At 45.2% G+C, this 20,752-nt stretch overlaps 1 pseudogene; it reads right to left on the bottom strand.

Moving 5' to 3' along the window:
• Window positions 1-404: 404 nt before the first annotated feature.
• Window positions 405-1,507, bottom strand: LOC115311975 (annotated as a pseudogene).
• Between the last annotated feature and the right edge of the window lie 19,245 nt (window positions 1,508-20,752).

Raw genomic sequence — 20,752 nt, 5'->3', positions numbered from 1 at the left:
ATTTGGAATAAGTGATTTGGTAGACACACTGCCCCATCATTCAGTGACCAACGTCATCTAGCACTATATAGCGAGGGTCGAATGAATCTAACATATTTTACTTAGAACGAAAAAACTAGTTTTTCATGCTGTGACACCGAAATTTTGATATTGATTCATTGAAAATTCAAGTTCATCTAGCTGAACCTATACGTTGATTGCACTGTCTGAGCATGCCAAACAAACTTTCACACTTTATTTAAAGTATGATAGATTCATTTGGTCATCGCAGTAGACAGTTTCGGCAAAGCGTGTGATAAGTTAGAGGTATGTACTCGCACAATCCGGTATGCCAGCGTGATCGTTGAATGCAACACGTAAGACAAACTGAAGGGACTTCCTGTGGGCAGAACGCAAGTGTTGTCTCATCTGCACAGCCTCTGGACTCGTTGCTGGGTTTTGCGTCTCACAGCTGCATCAAGGAGCTCAGTATTTTTTTTACGGGCGAACCAATGAAGCCTCACCCTTGTAAACAAAGCAAATAAATCACCATAGACATCCTCACTGCAGAGTGTCAGCAGCTTTTCGACCTTCTCATGAAGAGTGATGCACAACGCCTTCCCAACGCCTTCTGTCAAAACAAGACTGTCAATTGACGCCACAAAAACCTTCTCACAAGCTTGAACGAAAGAAACAAAGCAAGGTGAGGGGATCGAGAGGCTTCCAAAGTCTCCTTCAGCCGTCACTTTCACACTCAAATAAAACAACACTTGGTTGTCATCAGAAAAAGTGGCATTCTTGATTTGCAATTCACATTGCTGAGTCACGTTTTGACATGTGCGATATTTGACAAACCTTGTTACAAGCCATCCAGCAAAGTAAGCCATGTTGTTAAGTGATAATAAAGTGGGATAACTACAGGATGTGAGGTCAGCTGCACATTGTGGAAGTGAGCTTCCTAGACTAAGTGAAGATGAGGGAGCTGAGAAACCAACCGGAAGAGCCGCTAAAAGAGTTGCCATGTCCCCTTCGCAGTTGCTCTTGTCAGACAGTTTAAACAAGTTGCTAACTAGGAGATTTCTAAAGGCTGCCTGAAACTGCCGGCAAGAGGAATTGGCGTTCGCACCAGACTTTGACCTTATTACGGAGAATGTGTTTTCGAGTGCATCTTGGTTGAGATGGCGAGTCAGGAGGTATCTGAAACCATACTAAGATGTCAGGTGCTCACAAATCAGCATAATAGACCGAATGGTCAAGGAGAAACCGCGAATGCAAGCAGGCTGCCGTGGGCACCCAAGAACGGTAAGGCTTTCGAACATTTGAAGGCATTCTTTCAGAAACTCCTTGTGAACAGAGCCTTCGTCCATTGCAGACACATATGCACTCTTCCCGCGTTTCTGTGAGCTGTTCAAGCTACCAAAAAGACGATCCATTTTTTCAATAAACCGGGCCGTGTGGATAGCTTCAACTGGCAGTTGCTGGAAAGTTACCATGGCAAACATTGCAGCAGCACAGTGATTACTGAATATTTGCGCTGCTAGTTTTACTGACATTTTGGAGGCAAAAGTCAAATTAAAATGCTTCTCACTGAGCCTTGGCATGGATCGGATTTCAAGCTGTTTGTCTTTTTCGTAAGCTTCCCTGAGGAAAGAGCTTCTCAACGCGTGGTCCCCAACTTGAAAATTGTACTTGAAGAACATATTTCGTAAGCACTTCAGCAGATATGGAACATCAAATAGAAAAAAAAAAAAACTGGCTTCTCATTCACAGTTACGTAGGGCTTCTCAGGGGTAACAAGGCCATTAAAAAGAGCAATATTTTGATTACCTTGGTCTCATGACAGCTACTGGCTCCAGGCCGGCTTTCACAAGCAAATTGTGGCACTGGAAAAGAAGGTCACGCAAAATGTTGGCAGGTGTTCCCCCATGAGCAAAAAAATAGCCAAGTGGTTGCTTCCATGGCGTGCGAATGCCTTTAGCCATAAACACAAGAGCCTTGTTTGCAAGGTTATGGCCTCTTCTAGTGTTACTTTCTTCGAGCCTTTCAAACCTGTCCACAGAGGGGTTGTACGAGAGCTCTTTCGTGACGTGCATCTCGTCAAAGGCAATAATGCATGGCTTGCCTTCTGGTGAAAAAGAAGCTGCACGACTTTTGACTAGTTCGAAAACGTCTGGGTAAAAACCAACCCTCAAGGGAACACGCTGAAGCCAAAGCTGTAGCGACCTAACGGATGGGAGCCTCAACAATTGCCTACAGTACCGGTAACCCTTAGGGCTGTGAAAGTACAAGCCCAAGGCAAAGGCTTTGTTCTGGATGCACCACCGCCTACCGAACCTGCTCGCAATGGTCATCTTCAGCTGAGCTTCCACAAGGGCAGCAGCGGCTGAAGAGACAAGGCTACGTACACTTTCAACTAGCTCAGTGACAGTCAGCATATGACGCCGTCGCTGCAGTCGTTGCTGGAGTCTCTTGTTATGTTTCCGAAGCTGTCGAAGTCTGGCCTTCAACACGTCCATCTTCCCCTTGCCCTCGGTGCGGGTGGCACAGGATCCTGTAGGGGAAAGCAAAAGCAATTATGAAACATTTCGAGAAATCATGAAATAAACATTGTGCTTCCACTGTAGAAAATGTGGAAGTACAAGTAAACTTTGTGCATCATGACGGACACCTACGTTGGTGAGGAACCGCAGAAGTCGAACACACCGACGCATCATAATCGGTAGGGGAAGGTTCAGGTGCCCACACATCGTTTCCTCCAGACGGCGGGCCATGTTCATCCATCGCGCCTTGCATCGCGTATGTGTGATCCACTACAAGAAACAAAACAAAGGAAACAAAGTGACAGAGTGGTTGCAAAAAGCTGAACCAGCTATGACTGGTCAAGTACTACGCAACAAAGTAATCTTCAAAGACTGTCCTAAACAACGCACACTATGAAAACTTACCATGAACTCTGGTTGGAGGGCTAGTCTTCGTGCCAGAGGTCAGACCCGTGAGACTGCTCCTCACATCTGCAAAGCAATGACGAGGCAATTAAAAAATCTGTCAAAAACATCAGTCATTGTATTGTTTCAGGAAATTCCTGCGGCATGTGACAAGCTATAGCCCGTTGCAACCTAAGAACGAAGGGCGAGGGTAGGTCGGTCCGGGGAGGAAGAAGCAGACGGAACACTGAAGAAGAGAGAGCAAAACCTCCTTCTCTCTTTAGCGTTCCGCCTGCTTCCTCCTCCCCGGCCCGTCTTACCCTCGCCCTTCGTTCTCAGGTTGCAGCGGACTATAGATTAAAAACATGGTCATACATGTTTTACATGTTTCCCAAAGATAGCTACTACACGACAGTCCGAAATATATAAGAAACAAGGCCTGCAACACTTCTCCGCCAATATGCAATTGCTTTTACCTTCTTCTGTAGTGTGGTGCGTGTGACACCGTGATGATGTGGGCCCATCGGTGCTACTGCTGCTGGCCAGTGTGGGCTCGCCCTCGCTAGTCGATTGGCCAGGGCTGCTGCTCTGGACGGCATCTCCGGCATCTATGCAAAGTTAAGCACACACGTTATGTACACTAAAAAAGTTCCCTGTATCTGCATGTAAAATGCTTTCTGAATAAGCTCATCTTTTCAAAGTTGGTCAAAAGACCAACTTTTCAGAGAGCTGAGTGTAGTGAAGATATTTGATCACTATGCTTTCAGACTTAGCATAAAGTATAAACAGGAATGTCGCAAGTTAAACAGTTTTTTTATTGTCATTCATCACTTCGAAAAAAAGCTGCAACATATTCCACCCGTCACTCCGATGTTTGTGCAGTAGAAACGTCACGAACAGATTATGGCCTCCAAATGATTAAAATAACCTTGCCAACATTACTGAACACTCTTATGGGCTCTAATTTTGATGTCGAATCTTCCAATATGTGTGCGCTTAAGGACTATTTTCTTTCTAATTAAACAATCCTAACTGCTGTTGATTAGCTAGAAGATTTTTGCTTTTGTTCTTGTTTCGTAAATTTTTTGTTGTTAAGTATTTTGTATTATATAAATTCTTGTGTATGACTTCCCCAATGCTGTGTACCTGTGGGGGGCTGAGGACCAGTCAAGCTGCTTGCACAGCTTTTTTCCTCAGCTCCCACCATACTTGTATGGTAAAATAAAGTCATTATTATTCTCAGTAATAATGAAAACAATATTTCGTGCTCACCCTCAGTGGTCAAATATGCTGGTATTGCATCACGACGCAGCCTTCCTCGGTAAAGAAATGCAGAGGGTTTGAAGTGCCTGGAGCATACCGCCCGTTCCCGTAGCTGCTGTGGTGTCTTGTTCTGTAGGCTTGTGTTCCGGCAGAACTCAACCCAGACCCTCCGCCTGAATGTGAAGCAGGGTATTACTTTACATACCCTTGGCTAAAGTGGACATTTAAGAAAGAAAAGATTACACAATAATGTTAGCGATAAACTAGTCACATCATTGTACTTTGTCTCCCGTCTGGGTCCAGCGAACGCCATGAGCGCGGAGCACACCTCTGTGCCCGTGAGGTTAGATAGGTTCACAACGCATACGAATTCATTACTAGATTCCCGAGCACGACATCCACAGCAAGTAGACCTGATAGTCGCCAGCATGTTAGAGGGACGACACCAAACTCGTTTCAAGCAGAAAGGACGTTTTAGTGCTATTCACACCATATTATAAAAGTTCGTTAAAACTGAAATGTTCAGTCATTGTTTCTTATTAGGTTTTTGTGGTCACGCAGCCGTTCAGCAGAGGTCAAGCAAAGCCGCCACTAATATCTAAGATTAGTTTCGTCTCGCGTAGCTTGGAACGGAGACTGGGCCCAAAAAAAGCTCGATCAACGGGTGCTTATTACTAAATGAGCATGCATGAGGGCCCATAGAAGAGGTCAAGAGCTTACCAGACATCGCCGGACAACGGACATCAGGACATCACACATAGTTGCAGCGGACTATGTTGCTACAAGCTTCACCTTGCAGCGTCTACAGGAAAACGATGGATCGTGATGCCAGCGGTGCAGTCATCACTTGGGCATCGCGCTACCGCGCAGCGCCTCTTTACATGGGGCGGGCGCATCGTCCCGACGACAGAGCCTTGAACGCGCCCGTCCGGCGCTCGACGACAAAAGCAACAGAACGGCGCAATAGGATTCAACTAGTACAGACCGTTCGTGGGAAAACTTAAGACCACGAAGTCGTTTTAAACTATTGCAAAAAGTGAAAGTTCGACGGGAGTTACAGAAATGTAGGCACACTGGCGAACGCGAACAATGCAAACGCAAGGCGTATCAGGACTGCGAACTTCTGCCGACGGCGAAGAATAGCGACGTTGTAGATGTCGCAACAAGTATGCACAACACAATACGTATTGAACATAACCTGAAAAATTAACCACTCTAAACATGTTTAAACTAAGTTATTATTAATGAATAATACTTTGATTTAAAGTCAACTATATAAGACACTGAAAGTGTGTCTTTAATATTTTATCAGCTTAGTGCTTGGCCGCGCAAAACATAGTCGCGCTGCGGTAGCGCGGCCTCCGGGGTGATGACGCTAACGATTGGTTTTGGGCCGCTTTTTTGCTCCACTTTCGCGACCTATATGAATTGACCTTGCACCGTCCGCCAAGTCGAATGCCCCAAAGCCATCCTGGCCATCTACTGAGTCGCAGCCAAAGCCACAGCTGTTCAAATTGTTTTTAAAAGAATTTAGAGCTGCTATCAATTTTGAAATGTTAGGTTATAGAGCCGAGTTATTTATGAAGGGTGAAAATATGATAAATGTCTAAATTAAGTGCGTGACTGCAGTGCCATTGAACGGTCGTCGTAGTCCCTAGCTCCTGGGCCGCGAATCGGCTTGAGTGGCCACTCTTTTGGTTTACTGTGTTACTCTATGGAGGTGGTAGACAATCTTGTAGTCTTCGGCAGATTCAGGGACAGAGATACCGCGGCCAGGCGTGGCCGTTATCGCCGCTCCGACAGGCCTCATGATTACACGACCGTCGCGCTCGGCTGCCGGAAGTGGAATCCCTGTACTAAAGCAGACGGCTTAAATCGGGTCGCTGGCACAGACATATAAATCTGAACAAAAAGTAAGGGCGCAACCGAGCTGGTGTACATTGCACATGGTTGAAAAAACCCCGAGACTGCGGGTAAACGACACAACACTAAAAAGTCTCTAACACAGCCGAAATTTTTATTCTCCAAACCTGGTTATATAGGCACTTCGATACAAAAGAAAAGGGGGGAGAGGGTGAGAACCCCAAAGAATGCCACTTTCCACCAACGTAACCTTTGACTAAACAACAAGGACAACAGACTCTGCGTCACGCACTTCTCTTATCTTTGACCCCTCCCTTCCCGACCGCCAAACGCACTGGTAACCCCAAGCCCAGTAACACATTTACAAAAAAGAAAAAAAGAAAAAGAAAAGAACGACCCATCGTCCCTTCTACCCGAAAACCGACAGACATAAACCTTGAAGGTCAGAACTTTTCACAGCCTAAGAAAACGCCGCAGTTCATTGTCGAACCGAAACGACGGCTTATTAACTGCATTCCCGTGACCTAATATCGTTAATGACTCTTTTATCAACCGCTTATGATCATCTTTTTCCCGCAACTCTACTGAAGTTAGATGCCACAACGGTACACAGTTTCTACATTCGATAACATGTTTTGACACTTCGGAGTACGGGTCTTTTTTCATTATACAACGTTTGTGTTCCATCATGCGCTCATTTATACAACGTTTAGTCTGCCCAATATAACAGAGGCCACAATCAAAGGGTATCTTGTAAACGACACCCGACGAACATTCTACATCCTTTTCGCTGTGTTTTATCGTGCAACCTGAAACAGTTGAGGCAAAAGGGGTCAAACGGCTCAATCTATAATCTATAGAAAAGGCAGTGCCAATATTAAACCTGCTGGCTAACGCTTTGATGTTGTGCGAAATTTTATGAAAATATGGAAGGACTACTCGCTTTGAAGGTCTAGGATTTTTCCGAATTGACTTCTTTGGACATATCATATACATCAACTGCCTTAAAATATGTTCCTGTGGATATCCGGCAACCTCGAAACGTTCTGTCAGTCGACGAATAGAAGAGCCAATAAAATGTGAGCATGACTTCTGTACTGTTGAATTGACGAGATTCCGAATTATTCCCAGTTTGACATGTTAAGAATGGCAGCTATTGAAAGGAAGAAGAGGTTTTGCTGCGAACTTTCCGTGCTCCCAACAAAGGCCTGAACTATTCCTAAGTTGAATATCGAGATACTGTAAACGGTCGTCATTCGGTCTCTCTAGCGAAAACTTTAATTCGGGGGCTGCTTCGAACACTACTTTCTCCAAAGAATCCGCCAAGGAGTCATCTGTCGAACAAACCAAGATATCGTCTACGTACCTCCTCACCAGAATTTCCTTAGGGGATCTATGTCTAAAAGACTCTAGAAGACGCAGATCTAGGTCTCTTAGATAAATATTCGAGAGAGTTGGGGCTACCGCCGAACCAATACACACACCCTGTTGCTGAATGTAGCTTTGACCATTATGTTGCACAACCGTAGAAGCTAGATACACTTCTAAAATCTTGAGAACATCCTGAACAGATACCCCCGATTGCGACTGGAAACTGACCAAATGTTCTTCCAAAAATCTGCTGACCCTAGCCAATAACGTCTTAGGTTCTAAAGAATAGTACAGATCTTTTATGTCAAGTGAAAAGATCGTGCACCTCTTTCCGTGGAAAGGTTGCAATTCAGCTACTAAATCATCAGAACACCGCAGTGACAACGGGGATCTAGTATCCAAGATCGTGAGAGTCTTCTGAAGAAATGAGGACGCTATTTTCTGCCATGTGCCATTCTCGTTTATGACTACTCTTAGAGGAAGATCTACCTTATGATCTTTAAGGAAAAATTTTATGCCGAACGTGTCTTAGAAACATTATTAATTCTGGTGGTCAAAGCTGCTAGATCGGCGTCCTTACAAACCCTCACAATTTCTCTTTTGGACTTTTTCAAACAACCGTCAAAAGGTCGAAACAACCCCGCCATGGCTTCGTCTGATTTCCTTCGAAACTCCAACACTGGTAACACTGAAAACAAACATGACTTATCGGTTTCTAAGAGTACTACATCTTTCTCATCTAACTCCCTCTTGACCGATACGATCTTGCTGAAGTCCCTACGGTCGCTTTTGTACGAATCGTCAACCAAATCCGACATCTTTTTTAAAGAAGACGTTATCAATGCCGTTTTTACCGCCGGGTCAGAGACGGCACTTGACACAGTATGAATCGCGGGCGGCGGAGAAAAGCTCACCGGAGAAAAGCTCACCGGAGAAAAGCTCACCGGAGATAAGCTCACCGGAGAAAAGCTCACCGTAAAACCGGCAGATGCGGAGAAAAGCTCACCGATATTTTTTTAGCTTAGCTTGATTCTGCGTCTTGAGGTTCATTGGGCATATTTACTATTTCCTCAGAAATTAGTAATCACCCATTCTGTAAATTATTGAAGCCGCAAGTATAAAATCAGAACATCGTACACCGGTAAAAAAGGCAACAATTTATTGACAGTTGAGGGTGCGCCGTCGGTAGCTCTGTCAGATAAAGGGTTTGTTTTTCTGCGAGCTAATATGAATAGCGGTGTGTGAATCGCTTGAGGTCCAAATGTTGTGTAGCACCTAATAGATAAGTAGATGTTTGTTGATGTCATCAGTGTCGGCTACGCTGTTTTCTTTCAGTTAATTTCACTAAGAAAACTTTAGTTGTGAGAACAGCTTCGTCGTGTCGCGTTTGTTGTCTTCACCCCGTCGTCGTCGTTTGAGCGGTTTTCATCATGTATAACGTTTACCGACTCGCCCAATTTGCTACCTATACCTTACAAAAGACTAGCTCTTATATAGCTCACGAGTAACAACGGTGACAGTGTGCAGCTCTGAGGGTCACGGGTGGCTCACCGTAGAAGGCGCTATCACACACAAAGGGAACGTGTGGAAACACCATGCAGCACGAACGGCTAGAAAGCGTGCATGTCCGTAAAAACACGAACGGCTTGAAAGCGTGCATGTCCGTGGAAAAAAAGAAGCCTCGATATCCTATTGACCCTCGATATCCTATCGACTGTTTTATCCTGTTTTCAAATGTTAACAAAAGCTTCAAAGAGAATTTCAGGCACCGCGTTGTTGCGCGTGCACTTTTAGATTTTCGGCATTTAGACCTTTGATTTTTAGGTTTCAGGCAATCATCGATCATTACGTTTTTTTTTTTTTTTTACTTTTTTTTAATTTTTTCTTGTTCTTCAAGTTCATAAATATTTTAGTTAGGCTTTCGTTGCATAGAGAGTAAGCCACAAAAAATACTCTCCCGCAATTATTAATTTGGGAGCAATATACCCAATAAGCTTAACAAATATTACAAAAGAGGACATTTTATTTTTCACAAAGCTGACGAATTTTAATGATAATAAATTGATATATGTTACGCTCGATCCAACAGCCTCCATGTAAAAAGAAGAAAAAATATCGGTGATAAAATTTTTTCCGCATACGCTCAATGGCCGGTGAGCTTTTCTCCGCATCCGCCGGTTTTGCGGTGAGCTTTTCTCCGGTGAGCTTATCTCCGGTGAGCTTTTCTCCGGTGAGCTTTTCTCCGGTGAGCTTTTCTCCGGGATTCATGAATCGCATCGCAGATACAATATCCATCCTGGACGGTTTTATATTTACACAAAACTTAGGGCCGTTAGCAAGAATGCGTTCCGTCGGTTTTGATAGTTCAACATCACATGGGTTGACGAACATCTTTAGCACAGACAATGCGGAAGACAAAACCGGATTCGACCTCCTCCGGGAATATATCCTAAGTCTTAAAGTTCTAAAAGCTACGTCATAGTCCATCTTCTTTAGCGCAAGCCACTGAGTGAACATGGAAGAAGTGCGAAAGTTCCCATCTAGAAGGGCAGTCCATAGCCGGTCACATAGAAGACTCACAGTTCGAAGTTGATCTCTTGTGCCGTGGCGGTAGTCGTTGAGGATCCTCTTCTTTCGATGCCATCCGACTTGCATGGATGCCAGATGACCGAATCGTGTTGGGTCGACGTACTTGTGTCGGAGGCACATTCCAATGTACGACACCTCCGCTTCCATCTGGGCCATCCGTTGTCCGAGTTTGCAGAGAACCCACAAGGAGTGGGAAAACACTTGTGGAAAGTGGGCAGAATCCAAAGAAATAATCGAATGGGGGGCGAAGTTTGCATCTTGTAGTATTAATGAACAAAAAGTAAGGGCGCAAACGAGCTGGTGTACATTGCACATGGTTGAAAAAACCCCGAGACTGCGGGTAAACGACACAACACTAAAAGTCTCTAACACAGCTGAAATTTTTATTCTCCAAACCTGGTTATATAGGCACTTCGATACAAAAGAAAAAAAAAACCTCTTCTTCCTTTCACCTAAACCTCTTCTTCCTTTCAATAGCTGCCATTCTAAACATGTCAAACTGGGAATAATTCGGAATCTTGTCAATTCAACAGTACAGAAGTCATGCTCACATTTTATTGGCTCTTCTATTCGTCGACTGACAGAACGTTTCGAGGTTGCTGGATATCCACAGGAACATATTTTAAGGCAGTTGATGTATATGATATGTCCAAAGAAGTCAATTCGGAAAAATCCTAGACCTTCAAAGCGAGTAGTCCTTCCATATTTTCATAAAAGTTCGCCCAACATCAAAGCGTTAGCCAGCAGGTTTAATATTGGCACTGCCTTTTCTATAGATTATAGATTGAGCCGTTTGACCCCTTTTGCCTCAACTGTTTCAGGTTGCACGATAAAACACAGAGAAAAGGATGTAGAATGTTCGTCGGGTGTCGTTTACAAGATACCCTTTGATTGTGGCCTCTGTTATATTGGGCAGACTAAACGTTGTATAAATGAGCGCATGATGGAACACAAACGTTGTATATTGAAAAAAGACCCGTACTCCGAAGTGTCAAAACATGTTATCGAATGTAGAAACTGTGTACCGTTGTGGCATCTAACTTCAGTAGAGTTGCGGGAAAAAGATGATCATAAGCGGTTGATAAAAGAGTCATTAACGATATTAGGTCACGGGAATGCAGTTAATAAGCCGTCGTTTCGGTTGGACAATGAACTGCGGCGTTTTCTTAGGCTGTGAAAAGTTCTGACCTTCAAGGTTTATGTCTGTCGGTTTTCGGGTAGAAGGGACGATGGGTCGTTCTTTTCTTTTTCTTTTTTTCTTTTTTGTAAATGTGTTACTGGACTTGGGGTTACCAGTCCGTTTGGCGGTCGGGAAGGGAGGGGTCAAAGATAAGTGAAGTGCGTGACGCAGAGTCTGTTGTCCTTGTTGTTTAGTCAGAGGTTACGTTGGTGGAAAGTGGCATTCTTTGGGGTTCTCACCCTCTCCCGTTTTTTCTTTTGTATCGAAGTGCCTATATAACCAGGTTTGGAGAATAAAAATTTCAGCTGTGTTAGAGACTTTTAGTGTTGTGTCGTTTACCCGCAGTCTCGGGGTTTTTTCAACCATATAAATATACTGCCACCGCGTTTGTCTCGCGTGATTTTTCCTTAATTTTGGCTGATATTTGCTTGTCCTGGACATAACTTTACCTGCCGCTCCTAAAGTATAAAGGGGCAGTTAATTGGACTCTAGTTGAACGCCTCTGGTCAGTTTCTGCTAGCAAACTTAAACTCTTGTAATCGAAGCGACACGGATTTCTCTCCCATTAGGCGTGGACGCTAGGTATTTCCACGTCTCCATGCAGCTGGTCACGTGACATAAAATCCCTCTTGGCCGCAACCGCGCCCGCGAGATGAACAAACCGGCCCATATGTTAGGGTTTCAGATGGCTGGACACCTGCAGTGAGCGAGCCAGAGTTGTTAAAACCACAAGCGCGGGGCTGTGGCTGCACCACGGCTAGGGTATACTAGGCTCACCAAGAACGGAAGGGTCAAGGAGAAATTGCTCATTTCACGGACCAAGACGGCGACCACACGTGGAGCTTGACGTTACTTTGCCGGGATCCAGTGACTTTAGGGTACACTAGAATTGGGAGGTGTGCCGACCGCATCGGCATCTCTATAGGAGCTGGGTGTAGAGTGGCCAAATTCTGTCGCAGGGGCCTGAGGTGCAGCTGTCAGTCACAGCGGAGCCAGGGGGACGGTCAGGCAGAGTTTAGCGAGGCTGGCTTGGGGTGTGCTGGTGTGAATATTACTTGTTGTTTTGCGTTGTGCGGAAAGAAATACAATATTGTGTGACTACTAGCTGTGGGTAGACACAAGGGACTCGCAATCATGTCAAATACGGTGAAGAAAAAGACGGAGTGGTGCTTTTTTGTGTTTAAGTGCAACGGGGGTTACAAAGCATGCAAAAAGGAACGATTTTGTTTCGGACGTCGAGCAACAACTCTCTTTTTGAGAAATGGGTTCGTTTGATCCCAAGGAAAAAAAAAAAACACTGATGAAGAGAGAAAAAAAGGAGGCTAAGAAGAATGTGCGACCTATATGACATGTCAGAAAAATCAAACTTCTTCAAGTAAAGCTACGCTGCCTATGCTGCAAATCACTGTGTTTATTTTCATATGATCCATGCTCACCAGATGAAATCAATTCAGACATTTCCTGGTGTATTAGTTTTGGCTGAAAATGCAGAAGTCAAGAAAGGCTCGCTTTCATTATTCCCATGCTACACAAAAACGATGTATTAACACCAGAACAAAAACTATGTATTTATAGGTCTGAATAATGTACACCTGCTGAATATACAATTAAAATAGCTTCGGTACTAACTTGGAGAGGAAAGGATAACAAATTATGTCATACTTAAATCTGGCGTTCTTATTCCTGGTATCTAAGGTGAGATAGACAATAATTCTACACCAGCATAACGAAAAAAAAAGTTTGATGAAGAGAGAATATGCAACTATTGACCACTCCCAAACGATATTTACGCTTTGAATATAAGCTTCTCGCGCTCGCGTAAGTCAAGCTTTTCTAGAGGGGTGTGATGTAGGATGGAACTTATTCTTTCTCTCAACCGAGCAGGCAAGAACTAAAAGTGGAGCCAAAGCTAGTCGATTAGATAGAAGGTGGCAGGTACCTTCCCTTTGATATTTGTTAAAACTGCAAAATGAAAAGAAGATATAAAGAAATATCGCTTCCCAGCTTCTTCAGAAAGGCGTTGCCCTGCTCCCTAACAAGCGGCGGAAAAAAACAGGGCCGCAACGGCCAGGAAGCCTGAGAGCGAAATTGGAGACATGGCATTCAAATTAGTCATGCTCCGCCCTTCTAAGGGGGTGGTATCATTAGAATCGGGCTCAAGCGTGAAGGACTTGAAATATGACGTTGTATTTCTTCAGAATGTTTTCTTCCGTCAGTGAAAAGGTGGGCAGGGTGCCTCTTTTGAATGCCTCCAGCGCGCCCTCGCTACCTTCCGCTGTGCTTTGGCTGCTTGAGCACGCGCGTGCACGCGCGAGATGCCCCAGCGCCATCGGAGATAGGAAGCTCACGCTGGAGCTCGTCCCTGCCGCTCTCAATCTGCTTGTTGCTATTAGCGATGTGCGCGGCCAAAAGCGACGCTGTGGTCAGCTTTCCACGATTGGCCACACCATGGGCATATGAGCGCTGTCAGGTTGTCAACTTTGACGGTGTTAGTTTGGGATTGCGATGGCTCCTGGCTTTCACTGTGCGTTTTAAACACACCATCGAACTCGTCGTCGCACCCGATGGTAAGTAGCCAGAATAACAACTGGTGACGTCACGGCGAGGCTAATCCCAGTCGTGACGTCACGGAGGGAAACCATAAGAGGGCGCCACCGAAACATCTCGGCGCTAATAGCATCAACAAACTGTGCAGTTTTCCTAATTACACGAAGACATGGTGAATAAAGACGATAGAGATAAACATACATGCAACAGTTTTTACATATATAGCCTCAGACACACCTCCTTTAAGATCACTACAAAACAGACATATAGAAGTTACTAAACAAAGTAATTAAGTTAAGTTATTGAGTCTTGTCTCAAAATTAATTTGAGTACAGTAGAAATTACTGAATTGAAGAGTAATTTAGTGAATTACTAACTACCGTAAAATGTAGCGAATTAATTTTCAGGTTACTTTTATATATTATTTTTAGGTTACAAGAAAGTGCATAGGTTTTGATCCGTGATAGCCTAATATAAAGCGGCTTGTGTATTCAAAGAAATGCTTTCATAGCTGGTTCTGCTTCTGCGTGCCTAATTGTTTTATATATGTTTTTGTTTTTGGTTAATGATGTACTGTGAATGTATAACTTCTACTTTGAGGTTACACACTGTCTTAGTTTGATTGTGCAGGCAGTATTTTCTTGTTTACAGTGTTGTTTAAAGTACATCTAAAAAGTACTTGAAGTACAAACTAAATTAAAGGTTATGTACTTCAAGTAAGTAGTAAGGACAACGGATGCAATGCGACGGAAGTAACGTTTTTAAATACAATGTACTTTCAAAATAAAGTACAAGTCCACATAATTAAAACAGCGCAAGCGAACAAAAGGACAAGTAAAAGATGGACCCAGACACTGACACAGCCCCTTCTTCTACTTTTCCTTGTGTTCGTTTGCGCCTTTTTAATTATACGCTCACTATGTACCACCGACTAGCCCACCTCGAAACATTACTGCGTTAAAGTACAAGCACTTTTTAACACAGTATTTTTTGCTGATTAACGTAGAAGTTTGGGCTAGTTGGTATGTAGACATGATAAAAACAAAACAGCGCAAAGACAAGGCCGAAGTAGAAGAAACCACAGTACACTGCGCTGACTTTCAAATGAAGATTTATTCGTGTAGGCGTTTGCTATTTATTGCTTTTTATGTTTGCTATTTATAACAGATGCCTACACGAATAAATCTTCAGTTGAAAGTAAGCGCCGTGTACTGTGGTTTCTTCTACTTCGGCTTTGTCTCCGCGCTGTTTTGTTTTTATCATATTTTATGCGGCCTTTTTATCCCCTACACATTGTTTTTGCTTTTACCTGGTATGCATTGCTTCAGGTGTAATCGGAGGTACATTAGTTTTTTCGAAAAGGGATGCAAATTTTAGATGAAGTCAAGTCGCCACACAGTAGTTGCTTTACTCTCCTTGACGAATTATTTAGCACGATCAACCTATAAGGCAGTTATTTCTATAAGTCTTATACCTGCAATAACTTCCTTGGGGGAAATAACCAGGTGACGTCTCGAAGGACGATAGCGCTTCTTCCGTAGGCGATACGCCATTTTTTTTTTTTTTTTTTCAAATTTGAGGAATGTAGGTAGTTGGGAGTTGCACTTTCCTCGGAAAGTGCGAGAAAAAATAACTGAGTAAAGAACAAGTGCATGCTCAGAGAATGTACTTCAAGTAAAGTACAAGTTTCCTAAACCTACTTGAAGTAGTACTACTTCAATGTAGTACTTTAAGTACTACTTTAAGTACATTCCAGCAGTGCTGGGATGTACTTAAAGTACATTCCCAGCACTGCTTGTTTACTATTTTTGAATGTAAGAACGTCGGGTGAATGACCAAGGTTTCTCGAACGACCTGCGAATCTTGTAAGACCTGCATATTTTGAGTTTTGAAAGGAAAGGCAACCCAAAGAGGTCACCTTTGTGTTGCCCTTGACCACGCGATGCTCAAAGTACAGCACAAACTACGGGAGCACCAGATGAGGTTCAAAGCGAGCGCTGCGTATTGTTGCACCTTTCGGGTGAGCATGCCGTGTGTAGGGGACGAGAGTATCTACCTCGGTGAGGATTAGTACAAGCCCTTTCTTTAAATGAGTCGTCTCCTCTAGCTTCGGGACACAAATAAATGCCAGTCTTCGGCGCTAATCCCGCAGTTACTTGGCCTCTCCTGAGTCGTGTCTGTTCGTTCCCCGCGCCTCGTAGCAGTGTTTTTGCAGTGGAGGACGCGTGAAACGTTTAGGGAGTTTCCGGTGCCCCAGACCACTGCCCCCCCTCCTCCCCCCATGCCTATTCGCGTCTCCAGCTCGACGCTCGCCCTCCTGCGGCGGAAACGGGAAGCGCTCTAGTGAGGGTCCCCCGATTCTCCTGCTCAGCGGGCATGGCGGAACTGCTCGCGATCATGGCTCTCGAAATGTCGTTTCCGAATGCAAACAACACTCTTCACTGTCCCAACGTAGTGTTCCAGCCTATATGGGATTGTACCTTACTGGAGAGTTTTAATATTGCGCATAGAAGCAAACGCAAGCGGTGTGCGTTTGCGTTAGAGTTGCGTACCCCACGTTGTGCGTGTGCCTCATCGCCATGCGCCATCCAAGACCGCAATTTCGGGCTCCGCGCACACGCAGTGTGGAACGCGCAAAGCTAACGCAAACACACAGGGCTTGAGTTCGCTCGTATACGCAATATTAAAACTCACTACTGTTTCACCGGCTTCCAACGCCAACGAAACGTGCTGCAGTGAGCAGATGTGCAAGCAGGTAGGTGTTCCTTCGAACTGGAAAGGTTGAGATTGGCAAAACGACGGCAAGCAAATACAAAAGTAAATAAATGTTATGAAAAAAACTAGTAATTAAAAAAAGTTTTTTTTTTTACTTTTGGGCATTTGGTCTTGACGTATATTGGCGGCGACTTTGGACGTTTCGGCGATTGTCAAAAGTCGCGACTTTGATAGCACAATATACTTTACCCACAATTAATGTAATTTTACATGGATTTCTCACATTAGCTAGAATGTTTTCATTGATTTTAGACTATTTTTATTTTATTTATAATTAAAATGCAGCAATTAGAACCAGTGATGATAATTAGCACAGTTTTCATTGTCATATTTCTTCGCGCGTTTAAACTTAGATCATAAACAACAAATTATATTGGAGCTTGAAGAATTACTTCTTCAAATATGTGTATTTTAATATTATTATTATTAATACAAATCGCGGCAATGTTTGCCTTTAATTAACGCCAAGATCCCGAGAATACTCTATTTAACCATAATAGTCTTTCCAGAAAGGTATAATTCTGTTTTCTTTTTAGCAAATGAAAAACTCGGACATAGTTATCAAGATAGACAAACAGTTAAACGCTGGCTGTAATATGAAGTCCTACGCGTCACACGGTGCTATAAAAACACACACACACACTTCAGCTGCGCGACCCCTCCCCTCCCCCCCCCCCCCTCACATTTTTTTTTAAATCTAAAGACTTCAGTCGCAAGACTTCTCTTTTTTTTTTCTTACAATAAACGTTTTCCAACCAATCAGCTGTCTGACTCGGATTCCGTCTTGGGTTGTTGCAGTGAGAGCAGCGTTTATTAGTTTATGCGTTTCGTGGACATATTGTAAAATTTGAATTATTCTCTTATTCTTGTGCTGGGATAATTGTCATTGTTTCCTATGACAATTATCTGAGCGAGAAAAAGGCAGCGAGAACGCACAGATATCAGCACTGATTTTTTCAACAACTATGAATATCAGCCTGGATCGAACAGTATGTCACAAAATAAAGTTTCCACGAACAACTTTTCTAAGTAAATAATTCCGATGTGAGACACATCTTGAGTCATGAAAGAATCCGAAATTAAGACCTCTGTCGAGAAATTAAACCCAAAATAGAGGTAAGTTTCGGTTTCGCTCCAGAATTAAAACGCGCATCCTTCCGTAATTAATACGCTAAACACCGTTCTTGTTTTCAGGTTAAAGAAGAAGAAAAAGATTCGCGCCCCGGCTGGACGTGCTCCGCATGGGCTCCGCTTCCACCTGGTTATAGCTTTGTATCATCGCAACCACACCAGTCGAATTGATACCAAAGTGTTCCTAACGTCACCAGGACCACATCGGTGCCAACATCTTCGCCCATCGATATCGGGTACGTGAATCACCACCGAATTATGACCAGCCACGCCGGCACTCCTCGCTAAGCCTAACGTCACCTTCGCTTGGCGAGGTGGCCGCCGGCTCGACGTCAGCCCTTAGCGACAGAGGCAGCAACCACCTGCGCACGTGCGGTTCGCTCCACTCAACGGACCGACATGAGCGCCTCCCAACCAGCTGCCGACGCGGGAACTTCAAACTCTCCGCCGCCGCCTACCACCAACTCGCCGCCGCAGCAGCTCCCAGCTTCTCCGACTAACACCGCCATTCTGATCACGCCAACGCGTGTCGAATACATGGTTGAAGGGGACGAAATCGATCCCAACATCCTACGTGAACCTGGATGGAAGCCAATTCGCCCCCGCATCGCAGCAACAACCGCTACTTCAGCCACCACCACACCCGCTGCTGAACCCACCAAGCCCCAACAAAACGCCGACAACATCGCAAGAAACCTACCACCCCCCCCAGAAGACCCGCTCCCCCCTGATGACTTCAAGGTTTTCATTCGTCCTCAGGGCGGTCTGGACCTCAGCACAACTAATGCAGCCCAGCTAGCCGACTGCATCTTCCACCAAGCCAAGATAACAGACTTTCCTCAAGACCAAGTACGCATAAACACCCGTTCAAACTTCATCGTAGTAAGTACCCCCGATGAACGCAGAGCCCAACAATACATGGATCTCAATGCAATCACTTGGAACGCTACCCACTCCGAAGCCACATACCCCCACCCAGCACCACCACGCCAGGAGCAATATTCCAGATCCCAGCTGAAGACTCCGAACCACTAATCATAGAAAGCCTCACGCGTCATAACCCCACCATAACAGTCCTCGACGCCCGTCGCATCAAAGACACGGGCATCGTGCAAGTCCTCTTTTTGGGGCCGCATGTACCCTTCTGGGTGCAGTACCGTGCGGTTATTCTTCGTTGCTACCCCTACAAGAGGAAAACCGAAGCATGCATGGCCTGTTGGTCAGCTGGCCACAGGCGAGACGTCTGCCCCAAACCATCACCGAAACCCCACTGTACAATTTGTGGTACACCGGGCCCCACACCAAATCACCCATGCCAGCCTCGCTGCATCCTCTGTGGACAAGATCACCTGACAGGTGCAGCGGGATGCCCTAAACGCTTCCAGCCTCGCCGCACCCTACCGAAAACCCTACCCAACATACCCCCCTTCATCCCCGAGACCAGACCTGACCGCAACACAACGACCTTCACCACACCCGGACTCACCTACAGCCAAGCCGCTCAGGGCCAGGTGCGCGCAGCTCTGCTCCCAAATCCCCCAATTCACCCACCCCCACCCTCCACATGGCAAAACGAAATGCGCCAAATGCGCCAGGAAATGCAGCAATTGCGTAACACTATCACCCTCCTTCGCGCAGACAATGAGCGTCTACAAGCGGAAAACCGCCTCCTTAAACAGCAACTCCAAACCTCCCACAACCCTCCAGCCCCGTCACCCGATCAGCTAACCACCTCCCCCCCCCCGAATAAGAAACGGGCACTGCCCCCCAATACTGACCCTCCCCCCACATCCTCAGGCAACGCAGAAATAGCCACCCTACGCGCCGAAATAGAAACGGCTTTCGATAACCACCGCCAACACACCTCTGCCCAAATCAATGCAATCCAGGAATCGGTACATTCCCTACATCAAGAAGTCCTACAATGGACGCACCTTGCCGCCCCAGCTACCACACCCTTACCTATAACCCACGAAAATGTCCCGGACCTCTAACCCACACTACATCTGGCAATGGAACTGCCGCGGTTTTCGAACTAAAAAAACCAATCTCCAAGCACACATTGCATCCATACCCAACCCCCCCTCCCCCTCCTCATAGCACTACAGGAAACATACCACTCACCCAAGCTCAAAGACTATGCATCTCACTCCCCATCCAATTTCCCCCAGATAGCCACCCTTGTACATCGCAATATTGCCACCCAGCACGTAACTTTCACCTCACCGATCCCACATATACTCACCACACTCCACCTTCCCAAACCCCCTGTCACACGCCTGCATGTTCTTAATATCTATAGCCCCCCTAAATCCAAACACATATCCTTCAAATACATCTTCCAGCAGGCACTCGCTTTCGCTAAACGTGACCCTCTCCTAATTGTAGGTGACTTCAACGCCCCTAACATAGAGTGGGGCTACTCTTATACCACACGCAAAGGCCGCCTACTCTCTGAACTCACCCATTCCCTGAACCTCACCCTTCACACCGACCCTTCCTCCCCCACACGCATTGGCAACAGTGCCCAGCGCGATACCACTCCCGACCTCACCTTTAGCACCGGACAACTCACCCTTCACACATCCACAACACCACACACACTTGGCAGCGATCACTACATCATCAGCACGTGTCTTAGCCTCAAAGGCATCTCCACAAGCCCCCCACTTCCAACACCAACACACACATATTGGGATCTATTCCGTACCGAATGCCCACTCCCACCCACCACCACCTGTGATTCCGACCTAGAACAATGGACGACCCACGTTCTCTCAGCTAAACAGATTGCAACCAAAACTATCGACCCTCCTCCCCCAGCGGAATATGTAGATACCCACCTCCGTAACCTCTGGGAGGCCTACACCAGCCTAGAGCAGCGCTGGCGGAAACATAAACACCGACGCAACCTTCGCCTCAAACTACAAACTCTCCGCACTAAGATCGAGACGCACGCACTCACATTAGCCAGGAACAACTGGAACAATATTTGCGACGAAATGCGAGGCCAGCTCTCCACCAGACTTGTACCGTACGCATTACAAGTAATCAAATTACTTGTAATCGATTACTTTTTGGAGTAATTTTGTAATCAGTTGATTACCTTTATTAGGCAGTAATCACGAGA

This window comes from Ixodes scapularis, unplaced genomic scaffold (genome assembly GCF_016920785.2).
Source record: "Ixodes scapularis isolate PalLabHiFi unplaced genomic scaffold, ASM1692078v2 PGA_scaffold13__105_contigs__length_92229423, whole genome shotgun sequence".
Lineage (NCBI taxonomy): Eukaryota > Metazoa > Arthropoda > Arachnida > Ixodida > Ixodidae > Ixodes > Ixodes scapularis.
This window is presented reverse-complemented; position numbering and strand designations above follow the sequence as displayed.